The 12,023-nt window shown below is 38.3% G+C and overlaps 1 pseudogene; it reads left to right on the top strand.

The window, feature by feature from the left end:
* The first annotated feature begins 571 nt into the window (after positions 1-571).
* On the top strand, positions 572-4,020 carry LOC145955964 (uncharacterized; annotated as a pseudogene).
* Positions 4,021-12,023: the final 8,003 nt, after the last annotated feature.

The following is a 12,023-nucleotide window of genomic DNA, read 5'->3' as shown; positions in this document are numbered from 1 at the left end:
GGCAACCAACAAAATCAGAATCAGAATAACTAATGACCTAAAGTTGATCAGATTTCTTATAGGTCAACATATGATCCTTGGTTCCCTGCAAATATCTAAAGACCTTTTTAACAACTTTCCAATGACCCAAACCTGGATCGCTCAAGTAATTATAATACTAACAATTATATGCAGGGAAATCAAGGTTGGAGAAACAACAATAACAACCAAGGTTATGGATGGAGGAATGAAGCTGTGCCATCCAATAGGCCACCACCACAACAACAACAACAACATCAGCCTGCTTATCCTTGCATGAAAGAACCAGCAAATTAGAGGATACTCTGAACCAATTCATGCAGGTATCTATGAACAACCAGAAGAATACAGAGGCATCCATCAAGAATTTAGAGGTGCAGGTGGGTCAGCTAGCTAAACAATTAGCTGACATGTCTGGAGGCCCATTTTCAGCCAATACCAATAGACCAATCCCAAGGAGCATTGTAAAGCCATAACAACAAGAAGTGGGAAGGTAGTTGGTAATCTATCAGTGGGTAAGGCACTCTTAGACCTTGGAGCCAGTATTAACTTGATGTCTTTATCCATGTTGAAGAAGATAGGAGAAGTGGAAGTGAGACCTACAAGAATGACCTTACAGTTGGCAGACAGATCCATTAAGCTTCCACATGGCATAGTGGAAGATATGATAATGAAGGTTGACAAGTTCATGTTTCCAGTTCATTTTGTGGTCATGGACATGGAAGAAGATTTGGAAGTTCCATTGATTCTGGGTAGACCTTTCATGAAGACAGCTAGAGTTATCATAGACATGGATGATGGAAAACTGAAGGTGAGAGTTCAAGATGAAGAGGTGAATTTCAATGTTTTTGAAGCAATGAAGTTTCCCAAGGGCAATAAAGACTGTTTCAGAATTGATGTATTAGATGATGTGTATCTGGAAACTCAAAGCAATTTTAAGAATTCATCACCATTGGAGAAGGCTTTGTCCATGTTTGATGAAGAGTTGGATAAAGTTACAGATAAGGAAGTCCAGGATGTGATTGATGCATTGAACAAAGGTGAAAGCTCATCAATCAATGTTCAACCAAAGGAAGAATTGAAGAAGGAGGAGAAAGATCAAACAGTGAAGCTGGAGTTGAAACAATTGCCACCACAGTTAAAGTATGTCTTTTTAGAAGAAAATGGTGGGAAACCAATCATAATCAGCAGCCAGCTTTCAAAAGAACAGGAGGATAAATTGATTCAAGTTATAAAAGCCAATGAAGGTGCTATTGGTTGGACCCTATCTGATTTGAAAGGGATTAGTCCTTCCTATTGTATGCATAAGATTCATATGGAGCAGGATTATAAACCAGTAGCCCAACCTCAAAGACGCTTGAATCCAACAATGAAAGAGGTGGTGAGAAAAGAAGTGACCAAGTTGCTTGAGGCTGGTATGATTTATCCTATTTCTGACAGTGCTTGGGTTAGTCCTGTGCAAGTTGTGCCTAAGAAATGAGGTATGAATGTGGTTTATAATGAGAAGAATGAATTGATTCCCACTCGTACTATGACTGGGTGGAGGATGTGTATAGACTACAGGAAGCTGAACCAAGCCACAAGAAAAGACCACTACCCATTGCCTTTCATGGATCAAATGCTTGAAAGGTTAGCAGGGCAAGCTTACCATTGTTTTCTGGATGGTTACTCAGGTTACAATCAGATTGTTGTGGATCCAGAAGACCAAGAGAAGACAGCGTTTACGTGTCCCTTTGGTGTATTTGCATATAGGAAGATGCCATTTGGATTGTGTAATGCACCGGCTACCTTTCAGCGTTGTATGTTTGCAATTTTTTCTGATCTTGTGGAGCAATGCATAGAAATTTTCATGGATGATTTCTCCGTGTTTGGCTCGTCTTTTGAAGTTTGCCTTAATAATCTCAACACTGTTCTCAAGCGGTGTGTAGAGACTAATTTGGTGCTGAACTGGGAGAAATGTCACTTCATGGTCAGAGAGGGCATTGTTCTTGCCACAAAGTCTCTCAAAATGGCATAGAGGTAGATCCAACCAAGATTGATATCATCTCAAAGTTGCCACCACCAATCAATGTGAAGGGGATTAGAAGCTTCTTGGGGCATGCAAGATTCTACAGAAGATTTATCAAAGATTTCTCCAAGATAGCTAAGCCTCTCAGTAACCTTCTTCTTAAAAATAACAAGTTTGATTTTGATGATGATTGTTTACATGCTTTTGAATTGTTAAAAAGCAAGCTTGTTTCAGCTCCTATAATCACTGCTCCTGATTGGAAACTTGATTTTGAACTAATGTGTGATGCAAGTGATTATGCTATAGGAGCTGCTTTGGGCCAAAGCAAGGATAAAATTTTTCATATTCACTATGCAAGTAAAGTGCTGAATGAAAATCAAATTAACTATGCAACAACTGAAAAGGAGTTACTTGCTATAGTGTATGCATTAGAAAAATTTTGTTCTTACCTTGTGGGTTCAAAGATCACTGTTTATACTGACCATGATGCTATCAAGTATTTGTTGACAAAGGCAGATTCAAAGCCAAGGTTGATCAGGTGGATTCTCCTGTTACAAGAGTTTGATTTAGAAATCAAGGATAAGAAGGGGTGTGAGAACCATGTTGCTGATCACCTATCCAGACTTGTCAATGAGGAGGTGACCAGTCAAGAAGAGGAAATCTTAGAAGAATTTCCAGATGAAAAGTTGTTTGCAGTAAGTGAAAGACCTTGGTTTGCTGATATGGCAAATTATAAAGCAGCAGGGGTTATTCCGGAAGAGTACAACTGGCAACAAAAGAAGAAGTTCTTTAGAGATTCTCACTACTATGTCTGGGATGATCCATATCTGTTCAAGATAGGTGCTGATGGCTTGCTAAGGAGATGTGTCTTTGGGGCTGAGATTAGAGATATTCTCTGGCATTGTCATAACTCGCCCTATGGTGGACATTACAATGGTGAGAGAACAGGAGCAAAGGTTCTCCAATTTGGATTTTATTGGCCAACCTTGTTCAAAGATGCATATGAATATTGCAAGACCTGTGATAAGTGTCAAAGAACAGGGACAGTTTCCAAGAGACATGAGTTACCCCTGCAAAACATCTTAGAAGTGGAAGTTTTTGATTGTTGGGGAATTGATTTCATTGGGCCTTTTCCATCATCTTTTGGGAATGAGTACATCCTTGTGGCGGTAGACTATGTTTCAAAATGGGTGGAGGCTAGTGCCGTGCAAAAAGCTGATGCTAGAACTGTCATAAATTTTTTGAAGAAAAATATTTTTTGCAGGTTTGGATCACCAAGGGTACTAATTAGTGATGGTGGATCTCATTTTTGCAATGCTCAATTGCAAAAAGTTCTGGAGCACTACAATGTCAGGCACAAGGTCACCACACCGTATCATCCTCAAACCAATGGGCAGGCTGAGGTATCCAACAGAGAGTTGAAGAGGATTCTGGAGAAAACAGTGGCCAGTTCTAGGAAGGGTTGGGCTTTGAAATTAGATGACACACTATGGGCCTATAGGACTGCATTCAAGTCTCCTATTGGGTTCTCGTCATTTCAGCTTGTCTATGGTAAGGCTTGTCATCTCCCTGTGGAGCTAGAACACAAAGCATTTTGGGCTTTGAAGGCCTTAAATTATGATTTGAAGGCAGCAGGGGAGAAAAGAAAGCTTCAGTTGCATGAATTGGAAGAAATGAGGTTGCAAGCCTATGAGTCTTCTAAGTACTACAAGCACAAAGCCAAGATATACCATGACAAGAAGATTCTGAATAGGAACTTCCAACCTGGCCAGCAAGTCTTGTTGTTCAATTCCCGGTTGAAACTCTTCCCTGGGAAGCTCAAATCTAAGTGGTCAGGTCCTTTCTCAATTAAATCCGTCAAATCCTAAGGAGCCATTGAACTTGAAGATCCTGCTTCTGGAAGGACTTGGTTAGTTAATGGTCAGAGGCTCAAGCATTATTTGGGTGGTGAGATTGAGAGATTCACTACCAGCACACATTTGAAGGAGCCATGAACAAACAGGATTGTCAAGCTAAAGACATTAAATTAGCACGTTCTTGTTTTAATTTCTGGTTTAGATTCTAGGTTTAGCTTTAATAGTGAGTAGTTAACAGTTTTTTTTCATAGAGTTGCTTAATTTTAGAATGAATGTTGCTTGATGATTTGCATGCTGTGGAATGTGTTTAACATTTCTGATCTAGTTTAAGTTTTGTTTGTGTTGTGTGTTAAGATTTTGGATGTCATTTTGTTGTTTGATAGTGGTGCTGCATTGTTTTGGGTGTTGAGTTTGTGAGTAGTTTAATGATTTGGAGTGTGGAGTGAAATATCTTGGTTCATAGGGAGGTTTGGTTCCATGTTGTTTGTGGTGTTATAATGAGTTTTGGCTGAGTTATACTACTGCTGCTTGATGGTTAAGTACATGTTGAACTTGATATCAAGTATGGAATTTTGTGATGTTTTGAGATTTCATGAACAAATCAGTTTTAGACTTGGGCATGAAGTTTTAAGGTGTTGATAGAGGTACCAATGTGGGATGATGGTATAGTTTAAAAGTTCAGGGAGAGCTAAGAATGAATCTGGTCTCAACTGAATGCTTGAAGGAGTTATTTTCATGTAGAAATGAAATCCCAAGTCCCAACGCTAGAGCGCCAGGCTCATAGCCATGGCGCCAACTCTCTGTTGGACTTCTAAGTGTATTTCAACTTGCAGCGCTGAAGCGCCAGCTCCACCGCTAAAGCCCCAAGTTTCTGTCCATGTACTTTGCATAAATGAGACTCAGCGCTCAAGCGTCAAGTTCTACAGCCATAGCGCCAAGTCTCTGGAGCTCTCTCTTGAGCTAAAAAATTCTATAGCTGCAGCGCCAGACTCCAGAGCCATGGCGCCAATTCTCTGTTTGAGCCCAATTGCATTTTGGAAGTTCACAGCTGAAGCGCCAGGCTCCACACAACCATGGCGCCAACTCTCTGATGTATGTTGTAATATATGCAAACACTCAACGCTCCAGCGCTGGCTTTCACGGCCATGGCGCCAACCCTCTGGAGCTCTCTTTTGAGTTCAAAAATCCTCAACGCTCAAGCCCCAGAACCACGGCCATAGCGCCAACTCTCTGGTCCAGTTTGTGATATGTTCCAATGCCACAGCTCCAGCGCTGGACTCACAGCCATAACGCTAAGTCCCTGGAGCTCTTTCTCTTGAGCTCAAAAAGTCCACAGCTCAAGCGCCATGAGCCACGGCCATAGCGCCAAGTCTCTGGCACTAATTCTGAAACCTTGATACTCAAAATGCATGATAAATGAAAGGTTTTAAAACTGAACCCTTCTCTCTCCACCTCTTTATTTCTCTTCCTCCCTCACTCATGAAACTCATTAAGCTTCCCCCCCACGTTTCATCTTCCCCCTTTCATTTTCTCTACAAAGCTTCTACCTTTAGGCATCAAGTTCCTCTCTTTCTTTAATCCTTCCATACTCCAACATCAAAAGTTTTCACCTTTTGCTAGACTTATAAGGTAAAGTCTTCATCTTTTTCCTTCTTTGTCTTCGTTGCATGGAAGGTGGTTGTGAGTTCTTCATCTCTTTGAACCTTCCTCATAATCTCTTATCATTTCTGAATTCCTTGATTGATTTAGAAGTATACCAAGGTGGAATTGCATGAGTTTGGGTGTTTAAGTTCTCAACGTGAACATGCATAAGCATTCACATTTTCTGCCTGTTTTGTGTTCGAAGAAATGCCTGAATGAGAAAATTTTTTGATTTTTGAACACACTGAGAGTTTTGGAAAAGATGGTCACTGAAATGTTCTATTTTGTGAAGAAATGTAAATCTTGCATGGAAAGAATTCACATGCATTTTGCTTTGCTTTCTCATGTCCACACGTGCTTGATCAATTGTTTGAGTGAATATGCATTTCTTGCTTCATGTGTAAAATCATTGTAGTGGAGTGTTAATTCTTGCTATGAATGAATGGTGGGTTGGTTGTTGCTGAACTTGTAAGATTTGTCCTTGGAACACATGGCTGATTTTGTTTTAGGATTAACTTTTTTTGTGCAACAATCTTGGGGCTCTTAATGTTGATTATAATTCCTTATCATATCTCAATGCTTCCAAGGGCTTGTGTTTCCAAGCATTGTGTTTGTATCTAACTTGATTGGCAATTTGGGGGTGATAATATTACTTTTCAGATGGTTCGTTCAAGAGGGGGAGGTTAGGCAGAAGCTCTAGAGCCACTCATGATATCCCAGCTGATAAAAAAAGAAAGAAAGTGGTTACTTCCTCCCCAAACCCATCAGTATCATCCTCTGAGGACGAAGAAGCACCATCTTCACCTCAGCCACCAAGAAATTTCACTTTCCTTCCAAGCCGATTTCGCTCCAAATACAAGCAACAGAGATTTTTGGATTTGGAAAACCGTCAAATTATAGCTGAGCGTCCGGTGATTGAAGTGCTTCCTTTAATAGATTTCATGACTGAATATAGAAGGAGGAATTGGACCAAGATTGGCGAGCCAGAAGACAAATACAATGAAAGCATCATTCGAGAGTTCTATGCTAATGCCTTCCCTGTCCGACCTGATTGCAAGGAGAGAATCTCGTGGGTGAGAGGTAAAACCATTGCTTATGATCCAGAGGCCATCAACACCTTCTTGCAAACTGAGTATACCATCCCAGAAGAAGATGATTATAGGAAGCTCATGAAGACCGCAATGAATGAGGAGATGTCTACTTTGGTGCTTGAGACTCTGAGCCTTCCAGGTAGCCAATATCAAACAGGCACGAAGAACCAACCCACCCACATTCTTCGAGCCGATTTGAAATCACTTGTGCGTTTATGGCAGGCCGTCCTCTACAGCAATGTCATCCCACTCACACACACTTCTGACATTACCATTTCCAGGGCAAAGTTGATTTTTTGTATATTGCTACAGAAGGATGTGGACATAGCTACCTTAATATCAAATGAAATTCATGCTATTGTCCTTTCTAAACCTTCTAAGTCTGGTGCTGTCAGACCCTTAGCTTTCCCTGGATTGATTACAGGCTTATGCAAAGCTAAAGGAGTGGTGATTCCTCAACCGTTGGTCCCAATTATGAGGAAGATAGATCATGTGTTTGTCAACGCTCGCTGCTATAACCCACGAGAGTTTCCTCGGGCATCTCGCAGATCACGCCCACCACCTACCTATTCCCAATCTCCACCACCAGTTACCTCACCTCCAGTTCCGCCAACTGGTCCCTTCGATTTGTCTACCATGCAGGCTTGTATGGTGCAACACTTTCAGCACATGGAGGAGCAGCACCAATTAGAAATGGCTCATCTTCGTCATGTGCAACTTCAACAAGCCGCTAATCATAGAGGGCAATTGGCTTTGCACTCCTATTTTTACCACTACACTTTAAATCAGGCCAATACCGATGGAAGCTTATATCCTTGGCCTACACCGGAGCAATTTCAAGATGCTATTCTTTGGCCTGGGGACAGTCCTGTCTTTTCAGGAGGAGGTGGTGAGCCTGAGCAGCCTCATGTAGGTGAACAAGGACAGAGGTCTGATGCTGAAGTTGAAGAAGAAGGAATGGATGGAGGAGAGGACAATGAAGAATGATTTGAGGATGAAGGGTCACTGTCACCCACTTTCTGAGCCATTTTCTGAGGAAGCAGAGTTTTACTTTAAATTCATGCAATTTTAAATTTCTGTCAATTTAAATTTCAGTCATTTAAATTTCTGTTAATTGTTTAAACTGTTTGGTGATTTGCTTGTTTTGGGATTAAATGCTTAAACTTCTGGTGTTTTGGTTGAATGTCATACTTGGTGGTGCAATTGTTAATGTTTGAATTTGGGATACTAATTGTTTTGAGTCTGCACCTTAGTTACTCTAAGAGCAGTAGTGTAAATAATAAAAAATGTAAATAGATATATATATAATTATATATATATATATAGATATTTTTTGGGAAAAATTGAAAATCATTCTTGGGAGGTAGTAAATGAGATGACTTTTAGATCAACAAAAAGTGAAAACACATCTTTTGATTCACCTTGAAATGGTTTGTTTTTTAGACTTGCTTTGAGGTTGTACTCATCCAATTTTCTTGATCATGAAGTTGTGAGTTATTTGATTAGCATGGCATGAAAAATCAGTAATTGAACATTTAGCCAAGCTGGTGAGTGAGAGAGACTAAACAGTGCATCTGTCATATACACTTATACTTTGAGAGCCATCATCATAGCATATGTGTTTGCATTGTTTGAGTCTTGAATGATTGTTCTTGTGAGAAAGTTTTGGACAGGATCAAGGCATTCCCTTGTGAATAACTGAAATCTTTTTAAGCCTAGAGCCAAACAACCAGCCATAATTGAATCCATCCTTTAAAACCTGTTTGAGCCTTAACCTTCAAATCACCTTAAACCTTTCCCAAATACCAACTCATCACCCTGACCAAACTCTTGAGAGTAAATGAAAATGAATTGGGGATTAAGTTGGGGTAGTTGGTAAGAATTGCCAAGTTGAGAGAAAGTGGTGCAATTAAGTTAATGCAAGTTGAAGGGAAGAGTCACCCCTTCATCATTTTTCTCTTCTTAAAATCAAGTGTGCTTGTTAGTTTCATTCTACCATTATCATGTATTCAAAACTCAAAAAAAAAAATCAAAAAAATCAAAAAAAATAAAAAAAAATCAAAAAAAATCAAAAAAAAAAATAAATAAATAAATAAAAAAAAAAAAATAAGCAAGCACCTGTACAAAGAGTCTTAAAAGAGAGAGGGGCCTCTTGAAATCTAGGCAAAGAATCTTAAGGAAAGAGGGTGTGTAATTAGAGGAAGAATTTGGGCTGAGAGATCTGGATGGAGTTGAATATTTAGAGTGAACAAGATGGAGTGTTTGGTTCATTTTCATTTTACTCTCTTGAGTTTAAACCCTAGGTAACCCTGTTAATCTGAAAAACCACACTCCTTTGTTAACCAAGCTTCAGTCAACCCTCAACCTTCAAAAAGTCCTTGTGATCCCTAATTTTCTCTCAAAGAGTAGTACTGAAGAGATGATATCAATGCTTATGTTTATAGAAATGATGATTGGAATTGAGAGAAACACTCACCCTGGAGAGCCATTGTTGAGAGAGTATGTTCAGATATTGGTTTGTAATGTTCATGCTATGATTTGCCTTGCAATTTTTGTGGTTGGGCATGATTGTTGTTGTGGGCACCTCAGTGAATAGAAATTGTTTTGTTATGGTGAATTGATTGAGTGTTTACCTATTGTTGATACAAAAGAAATCTCATGGTAGGAAGTGACCTTTTTGGTTTTTGATTGGTATCTTGTTGGGGACCAACAAGAGATTAAGTTGGGGTAGTTGTTGAGTGTCTTTTATGTATGGTTTGCACTCAACTTTTGGAACTCTTTTTGGGTAATTGTAGATAATATATATGTTATTTCACCCCTTTAATTTAAAGAATTAAGTTATACTATAAGAGCAGAGGAGTAGTAGCAATCTTAAGGAATTTCCTCATTTTTTGCAGGATTTTTGGCTAGGCAGAGATCCACAGCCATAGCTGTGGATCTGGAGCTCGAGCTGTGGAAGTCTGGGAAGGATATAGAGGTCCAGAAAGTTGGAGCTATAGCTATGGATCTGCAGCTATAGCTGTGGAAATCTGAAATGCACTTTGAAGTTCCAGAGAGTTGAAGCTAAAGCTGTGGACTCACAGCTAAAGCCGTGGAAGCACCCAGGACCCAACAAAAACTCCAGAGACTCACAGCCATAGTTGTGGCTTCACCGCTTGAGCGTTGGAAGTTCCTTAAGATTGAAGGAGTTGTCACAGCTATAGCTGTGAAACTATAGTTGCAGCCTTGAAGGTTTCTTCACCCTGAAGGACTCTCCACAGCTATAGCCGTGGATCTACAGCTGCAACCGTGGGAATAAAAGTCACTTTTTGGCCTTGTTTTGATGCTCATATAAAAAGGGAAAAGAGGAGAAACCAGGCATCACAAAATTTACAGAGAAAAACAGGGGAGAAGCACGTGAAGAGGAGAGAACGAAGGGAGAACAAAGATTTGGGAGCTGAATCCTTTGGGAACGAAGATCAACTCCATTTCTTCATCCTTTACTTTGTAATTTCTTCTTTTCACTCTTTGATCCTGTAATGGCCATGTGTGGCTAAACTTCTTAATGATTGGTTGGATGTAACTACTAACTCTTCTTCTTCTTAAATATATGCATTTTGATCTCATTATTTGTGCATTGATTCTTCTCTTAATGCTTATATCGGCTTGATCACCCGTTGTATGATTTTTGGTTTTTGAATCCAGTTGGAAAACATTTTTGAAAACCCGAACTGAATCTTGCACCTAATCATTTCTTGTTCTAGGAATAGACTTGATTTGGTTAGTCACATTGTTCAAGTCATTGTTCTTAATGCGAAGTGTTAAACTCAAAACATAGAGGAATCATGTTTTGAGCTTAATGACTTTAGGATTCAATCTTGATGAATCTTGTTGGATTACTTAATGAACGTGGAAATAATGGAATTAGAATCGCATGTATTTTAAAAAGATCTATGAGTTAGCAAGTGCTTCTGGACCAATCCTTGTCTCTTAACCATTGTCTCTACTACTCTTAGTTTATTGTGCTGTTTTACTCCATCTTTACCCATTTGCAATTTTAACATCATTCTCATTTAAATCATCAGAGCAAGAATTACTAAACACTCAAATCCCTGAGGACGATATTTGAATACTACTTCGAAACTTGGTTCACTTGCCAAGTGGTTTGTTTGCGAAAAACCTCATCATCTTCTCAAGAAGAGACAAATACTAACCCTTTTGAATTTTGTCAAAAGTCTTAAATTTCTCACCAACTAACCTCAAAAAATCCTTAGCCTTATCATTTTCTAGAATGCTTTATCGAATAGACTTCTCCATGGTATATTTCATCACCATCAAACACACCCTGTTTGAGTGTTCCCATTTCTCATGAGAAGTTCTCTGGACAATAGTGGACTCAAAAGTAAGAGCTGGAGGATTTTCCTCTCTCAAAGAAAGGTCCATATTAGTAATTGCCAGATATAAATCCAGAGATTATTTTCGGTCCTCAAAATTTTTCCCATTCAATATTTTGATCGAAGTCAATTGCATAGGCAAAAAAAAAACGGGTATCCAAACAACAAAGAAACATTTAATATGCACAATTTTTATCGAATAAAAAATTAAATGTTTCTAAATACACAAGCAAACATGCCTATAATAAAAAATTTCTCATTCATTATGATCCTGTCTAAAGGTCTTGAACCATAATAAATAAGAAATACAAAATGCAACGCATAACTTATGTCAGAAAAAAAAAACTAATACCGATAGGGTACTTGACAAATAATTGACATAAGATAAAATTAAAAAAAATATTGCATCATAATACCAAAATACATTAACAACAAAATACTGATAGGGCATAATTATCATTAATGTAATATAAAATTAATTAGAGAAATAATTAAATTATTTTATTCACACAAATTTCATATAATTGTACCCACGATAGGTGAGCTCACAATCATATAAAATTATATTAATCATGCTTAACAAAATATAATAAAATTATATTATGCATGAACAACATATGAAATAAGTACAAAACAAACAACTATTAATACAAATAAGGGTCATTTTTTTAACTCAAGTGTGTGTATGTATGTATATATATATATGCTACCAGGGAGAGTACAACATACTAACATGTCACTGAGATAACAAGAAATATATATATATAAAAATTTCAGACCCAAATCCCAAGAGTACAATATTTAAAATTAAGATAAAATTAAGTTTTATTCTTGGAATAATTAAAATCAAATACTTATAGGTATCTAAAAAAAATTACAAAAAAAATATATCAAATAATCATAAAATTAATTTTTTAAATTTTTTAAATAAAAATAAAAATTTTCTGGCCAAAATAGGGGTCTCATGTGCCCCCAGGTGTTTGGCCCGGCGAGTGGGTACGCATGTGCGTTACTATTCATCTTCTCCTTCACTTAA

This window comes from Cajanus cajan, chromosome 3, assembly GCF_000230855.2.
Source record: "Cajanus cajan strain Asha chromosome 3, NIPB_CcT2T_4, whole genome shotgun sequence".
Classification (NCBI taxonomy): domain Eukaryota; kingdom Viridiplantae; phylum Streptophyta; class Magnoliopsida; order Fabales; family Fabaceae; genus Cajanus; species Cajanus cajan.
Note: the sequence above shows the minus strand (reverse complement) of the source record. Positions and strands in the feature narration are given on the sequence as shown.